At 40.9% G+C, this 20,844-nt stretch overlaps 1 pseudogene; it reads right to left on the bottom strand.

The window, feature by feature from the left end:
• Positions 1-20,844, bottom strand: part of LOC117509475 — a 51,338-nt pseudogene that overhangs the window by 15,262 nt on the left and 15,232 nt on the right.

Genomic DNA, 20,844 nt, shown 5'->3' with positions numbered 1-20,844 from the left:
GACCAGGGGGGACAGGGCCTTCTCTGTGGCTGGGCCCAGACTCTGGAACGCTCTGCCTCTCCACGTTCGAACAGCCCCCACAATGGAGTGTTTTAAGTCTTGTCTGAAGACCCACTTTATTCTCTGCTTTTAGCTCTGCATGAGTTGTATGGTCCTCTGTTGTCTTTGGCTTAGTGTTTTATTTATTTATTGTTTTTATGTTTATTTATTTATTAGTATCTGAGTGGGTTATTGTTTTGTATAGTTGTATAATCATTTTTATGTGCAGCACTTTGGAAACTGTTCTGTTGTTTAAATTTGCTATATAATAAAGTGGATTGGATTGGATAAATATTCTGATAATATATAAGCACATGGAATGTATCATTATCAAATAGAAGACATGAGTGGTGTGCATTCTCAACAAGTGTGTGTGTAGTTATAATTTGAGAAAAAGTTCAATCATTTGAGATGTATTTATGGTAGATATGTCAGAGGTTTTCAAACAAGCTGTAACAGAGCTTAATGACACATAGCAGGAGAATATCTGAAAACAGAATTGTGGTCATTTAGAGATATTCAACATTAAACCTCAAACACATGGGAATGTTTGAGGTAGCTTAAACAAAAAGAAAAAAAAAAAAAGAACTTGCTTTGTACTACACGATCATGTAATTATTACCTCTGCCAATAAAGTTGGCCAGAGGTTATGTTTTCACCCATTTGTTTATTTGCGAACAGCCTGTAACCCAGAATATTTCATATACCGATTTTTTTTTAAACAGAGGATTCCTTCCTTTAACATTGAACAACTTTTCAAAAATTCATTATCAAAAAAGACTGAATTTCTTTTATATTTGACAGTTACGTAGGATAGTATCCTTTATGGACTGACTATCTGGATTACAGATTTTGTGGCCATTTAAATTTAAACACTGAACACCCCATTTAATGTATACTAGCACATTGCCAGTGGGGATCTACAGGCTCTAGATTGGGTATGTTTATAAAATAGGTATTTGATATTTTCAAGGGTGGTAATAAATTATACAAAGTTTCTATTAGACTTTAGCTGAAATTGCAGGAAATTAAAATGAGGAAGTTTGTGAATAATGTATTTATTATTTGGCACATTTAGTTGATGTCATGTTTTAGAACTGGTTGAGATGTTTCCTTTGTTCAGAGCTTGTCTGGTTACCAGGGACTGATAATGGGGACATCAACATCCATTGTTCACCTAATATCTCCAAAAATATTAGTCCTGTCATGTCAACTTTCTGTTTTTGTGGCGTTCATCCTTAACCCAAATACATAAGCATATCAAACGGCAAATGTCAGCTCTACCCAGTTTCTCCATGATCAAAGTCATATATGTACACACATACTAGAGGCCACTTGGCTTTTAATATCTAGATTTTACATTATATCTTAATCAAACGTTCCCCAATCACTCTCATATGACAGTGAGGTACAGCCTGGCACTCACTATCATCTGTTTGATCCAGATTGTGGACATTTGAATTTAATATTGAAAAGCCCATTTGGTGTACATTTTGCATTATATCTCAATCAAAAGTGCCTCAATCACTCATTTTTCTGTTATGGATTTACCTACACCACCAAAATTGGATGGAGGTTCCAATTGTTATGCCCGTTTGTCATCTTCTAGTATCAGTCGGAAAAGCAATGACACATTGTGCATAGCAGAGATAACTAATGTTCTGTAAAAATCAAAAAAAGTAAAAAAAAACACACAACACAAACAAAATATAACAACACCACAAAAAACAAAAAAACACTTTGATTCAAGTGCATGAAGTAAAAACATACTGACATTTGATCACATCTAATTTAGCTTATGAAAAGCCACTTCTAACAGGACTTTGACCGTGAAAAATTTTTCCCAGGTAAAAATCTGTGAAACTAAAAACTAGTGTTGGCGGAGTTTTGTGCTCTATGAGCCTCACGCTTCAGCATGAGCAAGAGTTTAAGATGGACTAGTTTCATTTAAAAAAATCTCAAACACAAAAATTTGGATGAAATCTTCATGAATCAAAGATTTTTAAAGTGTATGCTGAAAAAAAATCTCTTGCCTGTGTAATTGTAATGATCACCAAGGCTTAAAGTCCAGGCAAAGTTTGATAGTTCACACAACACAATCACATTTTAAACCATTTCCATTTAATTTATGTGTTCAGGTTAAAATTCTTTATAGCCAGCTACTCCATAAGAAGTTTATTATTTTATCTAACAGGTGTTTGTACTCAAGTGTGGAACTCCGGGAATGTATTTGTGGTTGTGGCACCGGCAGGGGTTCTTGCTGGCCTGATTTATCACAGTGTTGACAGTATTGTGTAACTCGCATCACAGCGCACTACCCTCACCAGTGAACCATCATCCCTATTTCTCCAGGAAATTTTGAATCACACAAAGCAATCATGTTCATGATGCGACTCACCCTTATGATGGAGTAAATCTGTTCTCAAGTCTCCTAATCTGGGCAAGGTGTTGTCTGACGGCCTCCTGGAGGTGTAAGATACTGCTGCGCTGCTCCTCTGGGTTACTAGAAATGTCAAGCTGGAAGCGAACACGCTGCTTTTTCTCACTGTGCTCCTATAAAAAAAAAACAAAAAACAAACAAACAGAAGAAGAAATTAAATACAGATAAAATAATGTAAACCGTTGGCAGCAGTGACAATACGTGATGGTCCAACAAATTGATACAAAAAAAAGTATCATACATTCCATGCACATCTGAAGTTGTGTCAGCACAAACCTTTTTTTCAAATTAACAAGTGATCCACACCAGATTCACTGCTACAAATCAGAGCAACAAAAGACAGAAAAATAATATGTCTGTAAAATGTTAACAAAAAAAGCAACCAGAAGTGGTCCATCACAATCGAACATTTCCAGTTTCTTGCACAAGAGTTTTCAAAATAAGAGCACAGGTCAAATGGGTGGTGATGTCGTAAGTCAGACGCAGAAGAGAGAGAGATGAGAAAAATGTGAATACTCATTGCTTTTTGCTTTTTACACTGTGTTGGGGTCACAGGATTAATTTAATTTAGGTGGGAATTTAATAAACAATTTAAAAAATAGTTTGATTTTACATGGGTTTAAACAACTTTCTTCAAAAAAAAGGAGGTGCGCCGATACTCGACCCCAGGAGTCACAGACGCATGAAAAACGGTATTTAAAACAAGCATTTTTTTTAATTGATTAACATTCACTATAATTGTTTGCTGTCAACTCCTGATATGTTTCTTAAAATTCTACTAGTGTTTGACTTTTAAATATTGTTATGCTGTCTTTTGGGATCCAGCAAGTAGCACAAGTAATGTATTTATGCTTGTTGATAGGAAGCAGGGTCGGTTAAAAAGCCAAAGTTTGTTTGATCTGCTGTTGTCACTGCAAGCAAAAAGGGAGCAGTTAACAAAACTGACGTAATTTTAATAAATTGATTGGCTGCGTGAAAACAAGTTCAACATGTATCTCCTAAGCAAACCAGCAGCTTCCTGTGTGCTAAATGCAAAACATCAACTTATCCATTAGCTAACCTTGTTTTTTTTTTTGTACAGCTAGATTCTGACCTTGCGTTGGGTTCCACATGTAACAACAGGTTGTTTACGATGTCCAGGATCATAGCATACTGCACGGGATTGGTAGATATTTCAAGGTCATGGTGAATGAGGGTGAAGGTGTCCACAGCTCCTGGATAATTGACACAGAAACCCTTATTATTATCATCATTGTTTATTCCTTTTAACACAAATTCAGATGGATTTTTGTGCGTCATCATACCGGCCTGTTTTTTCAACAGGTCCTCTCTTCTCCTGGTTATGCTTCATCTCTGGCGGTTTGATCTGTGTAGCCAGCTCCGGGTTAACATCGTGACTGTAACTGATGTAGTACATGCGGACAGTTACAACGCGAGATGATTCGCGTGAACCTGCTGGGCCTCGTTCACTGAGCTGGTTGGTTCCAATCTGCAAGATCCAGATAAAGATCATTTAAATACAACACGAATAAAGAAAAATATATGTATAGAAATTAGGACAGTGTATGTCAAAAAGAACTGATTTTACAAACTATTTCTTAACAGAAAATCCTGTGTATTAAGCAAAGAAACTTTTAAAGACAGAAAAGGTGAGATTAGGGTAGAACTATTAATTGTTGTAATATGAAAACAGTACTCTGGAAGTGTTCGATTTGGTTGGGAGGAGGAACAAGAAGAAGATGAAACTGTAGTGTGACATGGATGACTGTACGACTCCCTCTGAAGGGGACTCAGTTACTTCTCCAACCGAGACTGGTCCTCATTTACAGCTGGGTGGACTGGGCAATGGAAATTAAGTGTCTCAACACAGAAAGGTAGCTTGAAGCAGACACAGGTATACACTCTCATGGCTTCTACACAACAGGCAGTAACTAACTAATGTCATGCTGTTAAGTATTATACAACACCTGAATAAATCTATGTCATTCATTGGTGGTTTGCATATCAAGTGATATGGATCCTTCGTCCCATTTGCAATTGTGCTCCATTTAGCATGCAATTTTGGTTCCATACGATTTGCAGCTTATTGACGCTGCTCATTCTATTAACAAAAGAAAAAACAAATCCAGTACACCATAAGCCATCTGGAGGCATTTGCAATACTTGCTGGGATGTATCGCAAATTTTCGCTGGAGAAAAGCAGATACAAAGAAGTCAGAGCACGGCATCAGCGTTGGACTACATATCAGGATTGTTGCTGACCTATCTGCCCTACTGGACTGCGTTTTAAATTTTGTGTTGGAGTATTTGGAACCTCTGATGTCAAAGGACCAGCTCTAGCAGGGGACCCCAGACTTCCCTTTCCCGTGCCACATTGGCCACCTCTGACTGGGGGATCCCGAAGCGTTCGCAGGCCCAGTGTGGAGATATAATCTCTCCACCTAGTCCTGGGTCTTCCCGGGGTCTCCTCCCAGATGGACGTTCCTGGAACACCTCACTAGGGAGGCGCCCAGGAGGCATCCTTAACAGATGCCGAACACCTCAGCTGGCTCCTTTCAACGTGAAGGCGCAGCGCTCTACTCCGAGCTCCCACGGATGACCGTTTCTCACCCTATCTCTAAGGGAAATACCAGCCACCGCACCTGCGATCTAGTTCTTTCAGTAATGACGCAGCCCTCCTGACCATAGGTGAGAGTAAGAATGAGACTGACCAGTAGCTCGAGAGCTTCACCTTTTGGCTCAGCTCCTTTTCGTCACAACAGTAAGGTAGAGCAAATGCAACACTGCCCATGCTGCGCTGATTCTTCAGCCAATCTCACGCTCCATTGTTCCCTCACTCGTTAACGAGACCCCAAGGTACTTGAACTCTTTTCACTTGGGGCAAGACAGTTTTCCCAAGGCAATCCATCGGTTTCTACTGACGAACCATGGCCTTCAAATTATTTCTCTTGTTTAGAAATGAATAAAATATCAAACCTTTAGGTGTTATATAAAACAAATAATGAATGTTTTTTCATTTGTTCCAATAGTACCAAATATTTCATGCGGTGAAGGATAGAGTGTTCCATCCTTCACCGCATGAAATATTCGTACCCTGCATTTATAAACATTATTTGTACGCCATTTACATTTTAACATCACATTCACTTATCTACACAACTTTAACAAAATCACCACAAGATCTAGCATATAACATTCACAAATCACAATTATTTATTTGTTCTTCCCCAAGGAGTTCTTGTGCTCCTGTTCCTGTCAGAGTGAAGTCCTCCCCAACTACTACATGGCTATTTTGGCACACATCAATCAATCAATCAATCAATCAATCAATTTTTTTTTTATATAGCGCCAAATCACAACAAACAGTTGCCCCAAGGCGCTTTATATTGTAAGGCAAGGCCATACAATAATTACGTAAAAATCCCAATGGTCAAACGACCCCCCTGTGAGCAAGCAACTGGCGACAATGGGAAGGAAAACTCCCTTTTAACAGGAAGAAACCTCCAGCAGAACCAGGCTCAGGGAGGGGCAGTCCTCTGCTGGGACTGGGTTGGGGCTGAGGGATGAGAACCAGGAAAAGACATGCTGTGGAGGGGAGCAGAGATCAATCACTAATGATTAAATGCAGAGTGGTGCATACAGAGCAAAAGAGAAAGAAACATTCAGTGCATCATGGGAACCCCCAGCAGTCTAAGTCTATAGCAGCATAACTAAGGGATGGTTCAGGGTCACCTGATCCAGCCCTAACTATAAGCTTTAGCAAAAAGGATAGTTTTAAGCCTAATCTTAAAAGTAGAGAGGGTGCTGTCTCCCTGATCTGAATTGGGAGCTGGTTCCACAGGAGAGGAGCCTGAAAGCCGAAGGCTCTGCCTCCCATTCGACTCTTACAAACCCTAGGAACTACAAGTAAGCCTGCAGTCTGAGAGCGAAGCGCTCTATTGGGGTGATATGTTACTATGAGGTCCCTAAGATAAGAAAGGACCCTGATTATTCAAAAACCTTATAAGTAAGAAGAAAAATTCTAAATTCTATTCTAGAATTAACAGGAAGCCAATGAAGAGAGGCCAATATGGGTGAAATATGCTCTCTCCTTCTAGTCCCACGTCAGTACTCTAGCTGCAGCATTTGAATTAACTGAAGGCTTTTCAGGGAACTTTAGGACAACCTGATAATAATGAATTACAATAGTCCAGCCTAGAGGGAAATAAATGCATGAATTAATTTTTCAGCATCACTCTGAGACAAGGCCTTTCTAATTTTAGAGATATTGCGTAAATGCAAAAAAGCAGTCTTACATATTTGTTTAATATGCGCTTTTGAATGACATATCCTGATCAAAACTGACTCCAAGATTTCTCACAGTATTACTAGAGGTCAGGGTAATGCCATCCAGAGTAAGGATCTGGTTAGACACCATGTTTCTAAGATTTGTGGGGCCAAGTACAATAACTTCACTTTTATCTGAGTTTAAAAGCAGGAAATTAGAGGTCATCCATGTCTTTATGTCTGTAAGACAAATCCTGCAGTTTTAGCTAATTGGTGTGTGTCCTCTGGCTTCATGGATAGATAAAGCTGGGTATCATCTGCATAACAATGAAAATTTAAGCAATACCGTCTAATAATACTGCCTAAGGGAAGCATGTATAAAGTGAATAAAATTGGTCTAGCACAGAACCTTGTGGAACTCCATAATTAACTTTAGTCTGTGAAGAAGATTCCCCATTTACATGAACAAATTGTAATCTATTAGACAAATATGATTCAACCCACAGCAGCGCAGTGCCTTTAATACCTATGGCATGCTCTAATCTCTGTAATAAAATTTTATGGTAAACAGTATCAAAAGCAGAGCACTGAGGTCTAACAGAACAAGCACAGAGATGAGTCCACTGTCCGAGGCCATAAGAAGATCATTTGTAACCTTCACTAATGCTGTTTCTGTACTATGATGAATTCTAAAACCTGACTGAAACTCTTCAAATAGACCATTCCTCTGCAGATGATCAGTTAGCTGTTTTAAACTACCCTTTCAAGAATTTTTGAGAGAAAAGGAAGGTTGGAGATTGGCCTATAGTTAGCTAAGATAGCTGGGTCAAGTGATGGCTTTTTAAGTAATGGTTTAATTACTGCCACCTTAAAAGCCTGTGGTACATAGCCAACTAACAAAGATAGATTGATCATATTAAGATCGAAGCATTAAATAATGGTAGGGCTTCCTTGAGCAGCCTGGTAGGAATGGGGTCTAATAACATGTTGATGGTTTGGATGAAGTAACTAATGAAAATAACTCAGACAGAACAATCGGAGAGAAAGAGTCTAACCAAATACCGGCATCACTGAAAGCAGCCAAAGATAACGATACGTCTTTGGGATGGTTATGAGTAATTTGTTCTCTAATAGTTAAAATTTGTTAGCAAAGAAAGTCATGAAGTCATTACTAGTTAAAGTTAATGGAATACTGAGCTCAATAGAGCTCTGACTCTGTCAGCTGGCTACAGTGCTGAAAGAAACCTGGGGTGTTCTTATTTTCTTCAATTAGTGATGAGTAGAAAGATGTCCTAGCTTTACGGAGGGCTTTTTTATAGAGCAACAGAGTCTTTTTCCAGGCTAAGTGAAGATCTTCTACATTAGTGAGACGCCATTTCCTCTCCAACTTAGGGTTATCTGCTTTAAGCTACGAGTTTGTGAGTTATACACGGAGTCAGGCACTTCTGACTTAAAGCTCTCTTTTTTAGAGGAGCTACAGCATCCAAAGTTGTCTTCAATGAGGATGTAAAACTATTGACGAGATACTCTATCTCACTTACAGAGTTTAGGTAGCTACTCTGCACTGTGTTGGTATATGGCCTTAGGGAACATAAAGAAGGAACCATATCCTTAAACCTACTTACAGCGCTTTTCTGAAAGACTTCTAGTGTAATGAAACTTATTCCCCACTGCTGGGTAGTCCATCAGAGTAAATGTAAATGTTATTAAGAAATGATCAGACAGAAGGGAGTTTTCAGGGAATACTGTTAAGTCTTCTATTTCCATACCATAAGTCAGAACAAGATCTAAGATATGATTAAAGTGGTGGGTGGACTCATTTACTTTTTGAGCAAAGCCAATAGAGTCTAATAATAGATTAAATGCAGTGTTGAGGCTGTCATTCTCAGCATCTGTGTGGATGTTAAAATCGCCTACTATAATTATCTTATCTGAGCTAAGCACTAAGTCAGACAAAGGGTCTGAAAATTCACAGAGAAACTCACAGTAACGACCAGGTGGACGATAGATAATAACAAATAAAACTGTTTTTTGGGACTTCCAATTTGGATGGACAAGACTAAGAGTCAAGCTTTCAAATGAATTAAAGCTCTGTCTGGGTTTTTGATTAATTAATAAGCTGGAATGGAAGATTGCTGCTAATCCTCCGCCCCGGCCGTGCTACGAGCATTCTGACAGTTAGTGTGACTCGGGGGTGTTGACTCATTTAAACTAACATATTCATCCTGCTGTAACCAGGTTTCTGTAAGACAGAATAAATCAATATGTTGATCAATTATTATATCATTTACCAACAGGGACTTAGAAGAGAGAGACCTAATGTTTAATAGACCACATTTAACTGTTTTAGTCTGTGGTGCAGTTGAAGGTGCTATATTATTTTTCTTTTTGAATTGTTATGCTTAAATAGATTTTTGCTGGTTATTGGTAGGTCTGGGAGCAGGCACCGTCTCTACGGCGATGGGGTAATGAGGGGATGGCAGGGGGAGAGAAGCTGCAGAGAGGTGTGTAAGACTCTCAACTCTGCTTCCTGGTCCCAACCCTGGATAGTCACGGTTTGGAGGATTTAAGAAAATGGCCAGATTTCTAGAAATGAGAAACTGCTCATCCAAAGTGGGATGGATGCCGTCTCTCCTAACAAGACCAGGTTTTCCCCAGAAGCTTTGCCAATTATCTATGAAGCCCACCTCATTTTTTGGACACTACTCAGACAGGCCAGCAATCAAGGAGAACATGCGGCCTAAACACATGTCACTCCCGGTCCGATTGGGGAGGGGCCCAGAGAAAAACTACAGAGTCCGACATTGTTTTTGCAAAAGTTACACACCGATTTAATGTTATTTTTAGTGACCTCCGACTGGCGTAACGGGTGTCATTACTGCCGACGTGAATTACAATCTTACCAAATTTACGCTTAGCCTAGCCAGCAGTTTCAAATTTCCTTCAATGTCGCCTGCTCTGGCCCCCGGAAGACAATTGACTATGGTTGCTGGTGTCGCTAACTTCACATTTCGCAAAACAGAGTCGCCAATAACCAGAGTTTGATCCTCGGCGGGTGTGTCGTCGAGTGGGGAAAAATGGTTAGAGATGTGAACGGGTTGGCGGTGTACACGGGGCTTCTGTTTAGGGCTACGCTTCCTCCTCACAGTCACCCAGTCGGCCTGCTTTCCCGGCTGCTCGGGATCTGCCAGGGGGGAACTAACGGCGGCTAAGCTACCTTGGTCCGCACCGACTACAGGGGCCTGGCTAGCTGTAGAATTTTCCATGGTGCGGAGCCGAGTCTCCAATTCGCCCAGCCTGGCCTCCAAAGCTACGAATAAGCTACACTTATTACAAGTACCATTACTGCTAAAGGAGGCCGAGGAATAACTAAACATTTCACACCCAGAGCAGAAAAGTGCGGGAGAGACAGGAGAAGCCGCCATGCTAAATCGGCTAAGAGCTAGTAGCTACGCTAAGCTAGCGGATTCCTAAAACACGCAAAGTGAATAATGTGTAAATAATTTAGAGGTGATTCAGCAGAAGGAGTGCTTTAGTTAAGGCATGTAAAGATTACACTGGGAAACAAATCGTAATCTAGATAACTAGATCAATCTAACTGCGCAGATTAAACAGCTAACAGAGACAGAAAACACCGCTGTGCTCCGGAACAGGAAGTGATACAATACCGCAGTGAGAGCCAACCACACATGCACATAAAGCAGCTCTGGTTCTCCCCCACAATTTTATTTCAATAATGGATCCACATTATTTTTGCAGCTCAAATGCCATCAGGAGAAATTTATAAAGAGAACAGCAGAATCACACCACGTGACGCTTTGCGCTTTCAACTTCAATCTTTCGCCCCCTTGACCAGGACTACACAACAGGGACTGCTGGTTCTTGCACATTATGGAATAACTCATAATTTTGTAATTTTAAGGATGTTATCTGATTGGGCCCACCCTCTCCATGGTGAATTTTGTTATTTGCCATCTGCAGCAAGGCTTAGCTTTCCTACAGTGAGGAGCAATAGATATAAGCACTCCATTGTACCTGTGGCTATCTCTGTTCTGAATGCTGACCAGAGGAGAAGAAGCAGGTACTTAGGGTTGATGGTAAATCGCGTTAGGTAACTCGGTTCCATTTCCATCGATTTAGGTCTGTACTGTGTCCCCCTTGTGTACTGAATGTTCTGGTGTGTTTTTCTTTTCTTTTCTTTTTATATTGTACTTTTCTGTATACCCATTGCTGTACAGCTCGGTGCTCCTTTGGAGACATTGAATAAATAAGTGAAAGTTGTTTGGGTTTTCTTTGTTTTTTTTGTTTAAACTCTGAAATCAATTTTCCTTATTTGTACATACACAGGAATCTCTGGGGAGATCTGAAAATGGTTGTGCACCGACGCTCCACATCCAACCTGATGGAGCTTGAAAGGTGATGCAACAAGGAATGGACAAAACAGTCCAAAGATAGGTGCACCAAGCTTGTAGCATATTCAAGAAGATTTAATGCTGTAACTGCTGCCAAAGGCACATCAATAAAGTACTGAGCAAAGGCTGTGAAGACTTGTGTACATTTCATACTTTTCTAATTTTATTAAATTTGCAAAAATTAAAAAACAAAAAAAAAACTTTTTTCCATATCTCACACACAAACGTGTATACATATATGAGTGAGAGTCCATTATACTTCACTGAAGAGCCTGTGAGGTTAATGAATCTCAATTATGTGTGGTACCTACCAGTAGTTGTGCTGACCATTCCTCCAACAGCCTGGCCACTCTCCATCAACTCCAGCACAGAGTCAAGGTTTTGCTGCCTGTGTTCCTCAATGTTCTTCACCTGAAGAAAAGCAAAGTCCAGATCAAATCAGAGTAGAAACAGACACAAAAAGTAATCTACCAATGTGACAATCTCCACCTACCTCCAGCCACAGCTGCCTGTCCTCATCTTCAGATGGGTTTGGCTCCATAGTGGCAAATACTGCATACCGTCAAGCATGCAGGTCCATGTGGTTTTCTGCTTGAGCGTGTCATTGTACCAGGCTGGGTGATGTTCACACTGCAGCAGCTGAGCCTTGGCTGCAGATACTAACACACAGCCTGCAGTTTCCGTGCCGCGCAGCATCATCTGGGTAACACAAAGTAAATGTGGTCATGATGGCTTTGTCAGAGGTGTACAACAAGCCATCAGTTTTCCTGTTAAAATCATCAGGTTGCACGTGAGCTGAATGACCCATTTTCAAATGGTCCATTTTCAGTTTCAAATCAATGTCAAAGTCTACTAACATTACAGAGATGAGCATTTGCATCTTTAGATCAGTTTATGTTGCTGATAATTTAACATGACAAAAATAGCAACAACACAGTAATGGTCATTTTTCAAATAACCTTCTTTTAGTTATCCACTATATACCACGAGAACTGGTTTCAATCAAAACAAGGCATTCTTTAGTTACTGTGCGGAAATGAAGTTTACAGATGCTTGGATGAGGTAAAACATAATGCCCACAAACCTCGCTGAGCAAGGGCATAAAAGAAACTTATTAGCAAGGTACCTTGTATGGCAGCACCCTCACATCAGGGTGAATGTGAGGCATTATTTGTAAAGTGCATTGAGCGTCTGATGCAGATGGAAAAGTGCTACATAAATGCAGTCCATTTAAGGTGTTCAACAATTAGTGACTATAAGTAAAACGTACATGACTTTCCAATAGTTAGTAAAATGTTGGTTACCTGACAGTTGACCAACTCAATGAACCAGTTATGATTATAGACACTGTCTGTATGAAAGGCAGCAAGGCCACAAAGCTGGTCAGTAACACTAATTCCTCCTCTGAGAAACCACAAACTTATCAGTTTCTTCAATGAGTTTCTGGAGCATGTTGTTCCTATGGAATGACGAAGAGCAGAGCAGAAGATTTAAACCATTGTATCATATCCTACAAGATCTATTACTGAAATTCCTCACCTTCGTTTTGACTTTTTTCTGCTCGGTTTATGGTGGACGTGACTGGCGTCGTTGGGGCCGTGGTGGAAGAAAAGTTAGAAGGAGCGCGTTTCAGCTTCTTAGAGTCCAGCTGAGTGTCGATTCTCAGACCTTTCAAAGCTTCAGTGGAAAGATCCTCTTGAGAACAGCTGCCTTTTTATAACCGTCATAGAGCCCAAAGGGCTATGTTCCTGTTAGTGGTGGTCCAAGAAGCACGGAGGTCCACAAGGAACAGTTTGTGCGTGTAAGAGGCATTAGTCTCATCCTTCTGGTTTCACCTCCTGCAAGAAACATTTAACAGAATATCTTGATTAGAAAAACAAGAATACTACACTCCAGTTAGCTGCAAACGCACACACTGTACCTCCTCCATGCGAGTGCTCTGCCGCTGGTAGCTCAGAGAGGACAAACTGAGCAGGTGAGTCTTCTTCACCTGAGCATTCAGCTGGTGGTCAGCTGTCTCATCCCAGGTGGAGGCCATCAGGTGAACAGTTACCTGTGATAACTCACTAACCATTTGAGTCACATTCCACTTGGAGATCAGCCTCCTCATTACAGTACCAGCTGAGTGAAAGAAGAAGCAAATACGCAGCCACTTTAAATGTAAATATGATTTGTGCATTATCCTTGGATGGAGTCTAATTTAATTATTTGTGTTGTTGATGTAAAATTTAACATTTGCAAGGCCTGTACCCTGTGGAATAAGTCTCTGTACTCCTTGAGTGAAAACATGGCCTTTACTGCATTCTACCTGGATACCTCTCTGCTGGGCAGACGAGGCCCAGTAAAGCACCTAAAAACACAAGATTTTGACATTAACAGTACTGTAGAACATACAGAAGCTGTTGACAAATTCTTTATTTTAACAGCATTTATAGATTTTCAGCTCACTAAAAAAAAAAACACACACTTGATAATCCATCTCACCTCACAGGTGTGTCATATCTCGGCAAAGGAGAAGTGCTTACTTTTAGACAGATTTGTGAACAATATTTGAGAGAAACAGATCTTTTGTACATATAGAAAAGAGTTCAGCTCATGAAAAATGGGAGCAAAAACAAAAGTGTTGTGTTTATATTTTTGTTCAGTGTATGAGGTGCACAGTTTTGGCTGCATATTTCATCAGAGCATAATCACACCTACACAGTGAGTCTGGACTTAACATGTTATTGTGGTAGGAGACACTGACATGTTTCTCATCTTTTTGATCCAATTTTCCTGTTACTGACTCACATGTATTTGTGGAAGAAGCTACAGCACACCCGACCAATTAATACATGACAATAGCTGGATATCAAATTCATAAAGCGATGAGGAATGTCAGCGGCTTCTGTCACGTTTGACAATCTCAACAGCCTGTCAGATGAAGTACACAGCAACAAAGGCGAGCTTACTTGCAGTTGTGGGAAGGTAGCAGTGTAGGACATCTGTTTGTAGTGTTGGCCTCAGCTTCTTGCGGGACGGCCTGAGACTTTGAAGAGTTTGCCTCTACAGATGGTCGCGACACACTGGTCCAGGTGGCCCAGAAGTTCTGCATCCAGCGCAGGGTACTGCTGTACAGCAGGATTCTGGGCTGGCAAGGTTCTAGAAAAACAAAATACATAGCTGTCTACAATAAAACATACATATAATCCTGCTTTTCAAGTGCAATGGGCTAAGATTACAATTATGCCATTAATACAGAATGTGAAGAATTAGTAAGTGTTCCAAACACCTGGGCCACTGTTTTGGTTAAGGTCCATGGAGATGGAGAGGTTAAGGTTTTCAGAGCGAAAAGCTCTGTAGGAATCATGAGGTTGTCCTGAGGTTACATCTGCCACATTCTCTGCACAGCAGAGCATTACAGCATGGTGGTCATGAGGGTTGCCATGACAAAGCCACTGAAGGTCAAGTGTCATGTAGAGGTTGGGCAGGTGTAGAAAGCAGATTCATCATACCTAACATGAAGACGACACAGATGCATGAACTTAAATTCCTGACAAACATACAAACACTTGATAAGGAGACTTCAATGGCTGTGCTTACTTAGATGCAGTCCGGACGTTAACGTCCAAATCTCCTTTAAACACAAACTGCCCAGGGTCCATTCACAGTTCAGTATAGTCCACTCCCAGTGCAAGTTTTCTGTGGTGTTATATGGGTCCTGAAAGGATGCAAGATTAAAACCAGCCTTAATCAGGAAAAAAAATGGGACACACCACTAGCTCAAAAACATATTTAAAAGCATGTGCCATAATTTAACTGTCAGCATATTTTCTAACACACACATATCTAAACTATAATCTTACATAAATATACTAAAAAATATTTGACAACATGCGAATATAGTTTTTAAAGTGTTTGTAGTGTTTTACTTCGGTGCCAACTGATGAAGATTGGCCTGATCAATGTCCATAAACCCAGCGCCCGTGCAGGAGCAATCGACTTTTGTCCCACCAGGTCAGCAGAGGTGACGGATCCACTGAGGGTTGGTCAGGCAGGTCGATAGACTGTCCAATCAAAGTCCAGGCAGGGTCCCAACACGGCCCCCACACAATAGTGTAAAGCGATATTGTAGCTGCATACAGAGAAATAAGAGTCAGTACAAGAGTATGAACTGAACACAATACATTCATTACATTAAATTAAAAAATTAAAACTACAAATTAAATTTAAAAAGTTCCACCAAGCTAGCTGTGTGCATGTAGGCTGACCCCAGAAATGCCATTTAAAGGGTTTGTTTTGACAGAACTGAAGGTCACTGGGGCAAATTTCAAAAGTTTGCTTTATCTGTTTGTTCCCCTACTCGTCCAGGTCATTTGGCTGATTCCCACCCAAATATGATAGCAGTTAACCCCAGTATTGACCTTAAAGAGTTTTGACAAAGGTCAAGGTCATTGGATGCAAAGGTCAAAATTCTGATTTCACACAAATGTTCAACAAACGTGTCACACATATGTAGGTAGGTTGTGGATGTGCATCAAATTTACTGAAGGTCAATCACTAGGTTTCAAGGTCATTGTGGTTAAAAGGTCAAAACCTAAAGGTGTAGATTCCAATTTGCACCTGACTTGGGACAGATATGTAGGTGTTTTGTGGAGCTGCCCAGGCAAAAAATTCACCAAAGATCAATCATTGGGCTCAAAGGTCAAACATTCCACTCTGATCTGCATCCAACTTGGCAGACATGTTGGACTGGGATTTGGAATTAACCCAGCAAGGTCAAATTTGCCAAAGGTCAACCACTGGGGTCAGGGTTAAGCCTGCCTGTTGTTGGCCTACTCCTCCCACCTCCTTTTTATGGTTTTTAACCAAATTTTGTATGTGTGGAGGTTTGGCCCCAAACTGCTATAAAAAAATAAATTTTATCAGGGTCAAAGAATTTGATTTTCCCTCTGTGTCACTTTGATAGATTCTAGAGCCTCCCTGTGAAGGTCAGTCAGAGGTCAATCACTTGGGTGAAGGTCATGGTCTCTGAGTTCAAATACCAGACTGCCTTAATTATGGCCTCATACCTACTATTAGTTACCTAGCTATTAATAAACGTATGTTGAAAGGTTGCGTGTGTCCAGGCAGCTGAGCGATGTGGCTCCACAGCTTACATTTAAAGTGTAGTAGAACTTGAGTGGTGGCATATTCCTGTGAACCGTCACGTCTCCCCATGGAGGACCCAGCGTGATGAGCTCTCTGCGAAGAGCTCGTGCTTGTCCATCCTGTTCTGTGCCAATCAGGCGTCCTGACAGCTCCCAGTCTCTGATCTCAAACAGGTAACGATGGTAGTCGCGAATTCTCACTGAGGCAGAGGGAAAAATATTTTTGCTTTTATAGCAATAAGTCTGAACAATGTGATGAATTTCATGATATCTGCAGTTATCTTTAGAAAACATAGTGTGCAATAACTCAACTGCTTTTATGGCAATTAAATGTAATGGGTTTCACAAACTAACCCAAAAAGGCAGCGAGTTTAAATTTGACAGCACGGCACCACTGCACAACCAGCGGAAAGCCCATCTCTGGGAAAGGGACTGATTCCATCAATGTCTCTCAGCTGCTCAATGACCTTCTCTGGCCCGTGAAGAGACTGATCAGCCAAAGCTACTATTTTCAAGTCTAACACAGTCCATGTCAGCAGAGACTTCCTCATGGGTGTTTTGTCATAGAGGCAGCGTGCACGCTGGATGTAGATCTCGATGCGCCTTTTCTCCAGTGCACTATACATCTCTTCTGTTTGTCTGGCAGGCAGAAGCTCTCCACGCTGCTTGCGCAGTCCTGCCACCTTCTCATCGAGAAGCTGCAGACGCTTGGCACTTTCTTTGCTCTCATCCTTCATCAGCTCGTAGTTGTCACGCAGTCTGATTTCAAAGACGTCATCCAAGAAAACAAATGAGAACTGGCTGATGTTAAATACCAGGTCTGGTGGTAAGCGTTGCTCAGCAGCAGACTGGTTTGGGGAACGATGCAGACTCTTCAGCCACTTCTGCACACTGATGACCATGTCAGAGGTGTTTGAGAAGTTGTACTGGTAGGGGAACTCTACAGCCACCACAGGACAAGTGAAGACCCAGACCCGGTTGTGAGAGGTGGTGAGAAAGGAGAAGTCATCTCTGTACTGCTGCATTTCTGACAGATCTGTGTGTGTCTTGACATCCAAACTGTTGAAGAAGAGGATGTCATTGCCATCAAAGTTGAAGACCAACGAAGGCGATTTCATATGCATGGAATCTCCATGAGTGCAGATTGAGAGAGCTTCTGTGTGCAGTAGAACGTAGTTGTGTTCACTAACGTGGGCTGTCAAATGAGTGCAGCTGAAGGTAGCGGTCATGCACAACACTTCAGTCTGACCCGAAACCATTTCAGGGTTGGCTAGACTGACTGGACTCTCCTTTCTGCGGTTTGTGCCACAAAACATACTCCAGCAAGCGTGAGCTTCAGTCATGTGCTGATACAAGAACATGTGGTCTGATGGAGTCCAATCGACAGTGAGCTTCTGTTCGCACTGAACCTGAATAAAAACACAAGAGAAGAATAATGAAATATAAACTACAGTACTAAGACAGAAACTTCATTTAGTCCAGAGAATTAATTAAGAGTCTTACCTCGAGGGTCTTTGTGGAGCTGTGGTAACAGACGGCTATCATGGTAAGTCCAAGAACAGGGTTCAAAAGTTGGGAAGCAGAACAACATACTTCCATGTTTTCTGTGACTGTCTTGATGACAGAAACACCAACACCCTGCAAAGACAGCCTGGAGGTGTCCTCAAAATTCAAGACTTTGACAGTATCATCCTTAAAGATAGAGGCCCCTAAAACAAACAAACAAAAACAACACTATATGTTACTGGGGTGGAATGATGCACAGTCTCCCGATACATAATTACATCTCTGTTGACACTAATTATGGAGAAAGTAATCTGTATTGAAAGTTCAACTTTAAAGAAACAAATTCCGTCATATAAGTTGTAATCATTGATATTATGAGTTTCCTATTTGTATATTTTATAAAATCATTCATGATTCTTCTTCTAAATAGTCATTTCTTCCATGCAGTTGACTTTTCATAATATCCTGAAACAGAATAATAATAAAAAAAACCACTACCATCTAATTCAATACAGGTCCCAATATACAATTATCGATCGATCGATAGAGAATGTCAAGTATTTTTGGGTGGGTTCTTAAATAAAAAAAGAAACAAATGCACATATCTTCTTTAATAACAGAAAGTCATGTGTGAAGACTGACGAAGGAATGTGCTGTAACAATTGCTGATCTACTTCTGGTTACTAAAGGCCCCGTCACACCGTGACGATTTATCCAACGTATGCGACCGTATTATCAACACTGGGCATGCTTAAAATTTTAAATGTATGCCAGCGTATGACTCATACACTCCACACATGCAGGACGTAAGTTGTAAGTTATGCAATTGTTGACACGTTTCTTGTAATTTTCTCATAAGATGAAATACATACATTAATGCTGTCCATTGATTGGCTGAAAGCTGCAGTCCTCATGCAAAAAGACTGGTTTTAATATTTGAAACATTCAAACACAGAGTTCATTCTGTGTGAACTCCAACTCTGTGTGAACTCCAACATTCACACACATCCTGAGGAAAGCTTACCCACATAAAGTGTCCTGATTTTGGAAAATGACATCCGAAAATACTTTAGTTCCTTGTCATGGCTGAGGAAACGTAGAGTTTTAAAGCAAGCCCCTCAGAGGTTTTCTGCTCCAGGTGTGTTTCCCAGCCTGAGGATGCCGGTGTCGTGGTCTGATCAGATGGGGGACCAATCAGACCATAACCGGCGCGTAAAATTTTAAAGAGTCACAGCGCCTCATTCATTAACGCCAGTGTTTACCACAGCCATCAGTTGACGCATCAGCAGTCTGCATGAGATGAAAATAAGCCCAGGATCCACCAAAACCAAAATAACATAATTAGTCCGTTTTGCCATAGTGAGGAGAGAGACTGCGAAACAACGTACACACGCTCGATTATATGTTTGTCAATATTTAAGTGTTCCACCTGCTATACAAACGGGTTCTGTCGGTGGTAGAAACGCAAACCAAGCCAGACTTAACTTTTCTGACCTGCACCAGACTGTGCAGTACCGACCCGAACCACTCTGTGGAAACAGGGCTATGCTGGGAATAGGGCATATGCTGGATAAATTGTCAAGGTGTGACAGCAGCATAATTTATTAAATGCACGCCCGCGTATGGCAGCACTTTTAATATGGTCAGCATACGCAGGCTAAATCATCAAGGTGTGACAGGGCCTTAAGAGCCTGGATTTCTCACAAAAACAGAGAACACCTTATGCAGAACACATCTTTCCTATGCAAAACAGGAACATGTAGTTCACGAACAAGATCAATAAAGGAACATGAAATACCTTTTTGCATAATATTTACCTGCCAGGTTAGAGACTGTGAACACATTAACATCCTCCAGACAACACTCCAGTTTAAAAAGCAGCTGTGACGAGGTGTCAGGGTGTATGGCACTGGTCTTAGTTGGGGGCACAGAGTCCAAATCTGACAGCTGTGACCCCTGGTCAGGAGGAACACGAATGAGAGAAAGCAGGCGAGACAGGCACAGTGCACAGGTCTCTGACAGCTCCACCTGAAGACCTTTAAGATTGGACTCTATACTTAGACTTCGAGACTGGTCACAGAACTCAGTATGGGGTTGACTGAAACTCCCCTGGAGGGATGAGATTAAACAGCATCATTATTATTATTATTTTACAAATACAAACAAATTCAGAATCTCAATTAATAAATAAATTAAATCTGTTCAGAATCGACGTCTCAGTTGGCTGGACAAACAGAAAACCAGTTTAAAAGGTGCTATAAAGACTTTTCTTAGCATTTGATGCTGAACTCTCAGGAGCAAAACGGTGCAAGCGGTGACTCCTACCCAACCCTGACTCCAACCCCCTCCCTGCTCCGCATCTGGCAGAAGGAAGGCTCTGAACTATTTAACAGACTGAATGGCTCACAATATATATTTTAGGAATTTATGAAAAGTTGTTACTGTCCCCCGTTCTGAGCACACAGCTACGTAATGAGCACTCCTGTATCTTTATGTATGTGGGGAAGGGGAAGGTTTCATCAAACGTGCACACCCAGCTTATCTTGCAATGTAAACAAGGAACAAAAAAGCACACATTAAAACACACCCACAGGGAGCATTGCTTCACATTCTGCATCAAACACATTACGCTACTAGATCTTCAGATAGAAAAGAGTCGTCAGCTGCCATATTAATGCTTAAAGTGCCATTTACAGGATCTTGTGTTCTCACCTGAAGATTGAAGTAGTCTAGAACTAGCGCTTCTCCCCATACATGTTTACCAGCAGGGTGGGGAGCTTGTTGGATATGAGAACCCTGACCCACTCGCCACCAGAAGTGGTTTAGGGTCAGTGAGGCAAGCTGGTGCACATTCTGATACTCCTGGCTCTCTTTGACAAGACAGCGCTGTAATGCTACAGACAAATAACACTTTTTTTTTTAGAAACAATAATTGCTGGAGTGGATTCAGTTTTAACAAAGTTTAAGATGCTTTGGTGATCATCTTTACATTTGGGACAAAAAAAAAAAAAAAAAAAAAAAAAAAAACTGTAATTGTTGTATTATTTATTCA

The sequence above is a fragment of the Thalassophryne amazonica genome, chromosome 4 (genome assembly GCF_902500255.1).
Source record: "Thalassophryne amazonica chromosome 4, fThaAma1.1, whole genome shotgun sequence".
NCBI lineage: Eukaryota > Metazoa > Chordata > Actinopteri > Batrachoidiformes > Batrachoididae > Thalassophryne > Thalassophryne amazonica.
This window is presented reverse-complemented; position numbering and strand designations above follow the sequence as displayed.